Source organism: Penaeus monodon, chromosome 32 (genome assembly GCF_015228065.2).
Source record: "Penaeus monodon isolate SGIC_2016 chromosome 32, NSTDA_Pmon_1, whole genome shotgun sequence".
NCBI lineage: Eukaryota > Metazoa > Arthropoda > Malacostraca > Decapoda > Penaeidae > Penaeus > Penaeus monodon.
This window is the reverse complement of record NC_051417.1, coordinates 21,293,236-21,293,935: the sequence shown is the minus strand read 5'-3', so window position 1 is coordinate 21,293,935 and position 700 is coordinate 21,293,236.

Genomic DNA, 700 nt, shown 5'->3' with positions numbered 1-700 from the left:
TCGTGCGTGCGTGCGCGCGCGCATAAGTATATATTTAGACAGAGATAGACATTGACATATAGAGAGATAGGTCGCTTTATAGATGGTTAGATGGGCTGGACAGAAAGAAAGGGGTGAGGAGAGAAAGAAAGAGAGATAGATAGGCATGAAGGCAGGCAGGCAAAGAGAGACAGTTGGTCAAAAATAAGCACAAGGAGATATTTGAAGCACATCCATATACGCCCATAAGAGTAGAAGAAAAGCACAAGGACAGGGAATGTATAGCCCGTTTCCCCGGTAGACGCAGTACAACAGAAACCATACATTCCCCTGCTACCCCTTTTCACATGCGGTCATTCGTAGCTGTTGGCAGTCGTCGTTGTCAGCGCGTCGCCTCGTGAGGTCGCTCTTGCGGCCCCCGTTGTCAGCGACCACAATCAGTTTTAGTCTTCGGGAATCACCGTTATTTTCCCGCGCCAGTCCCTCAGAATTACGGTCATTTTCTGGCGTCAGTCTTTAGGAAATTACATTATTCCCCTACGTCATCTTTGGCCAATGAATATAATTTCTCGACGGCAATTCTTTGGGAAGGATTTTTTCCCTCCCATTAATAATCTTCTTCTTTTTTTCTCTCTCTCTCTCCGTTGCGTCATAGGGATTATTGTTCAGCGAGTCTGTCGCCAAAAAAGTGATGTGATTTTCAACGTTGGACTCATGAATA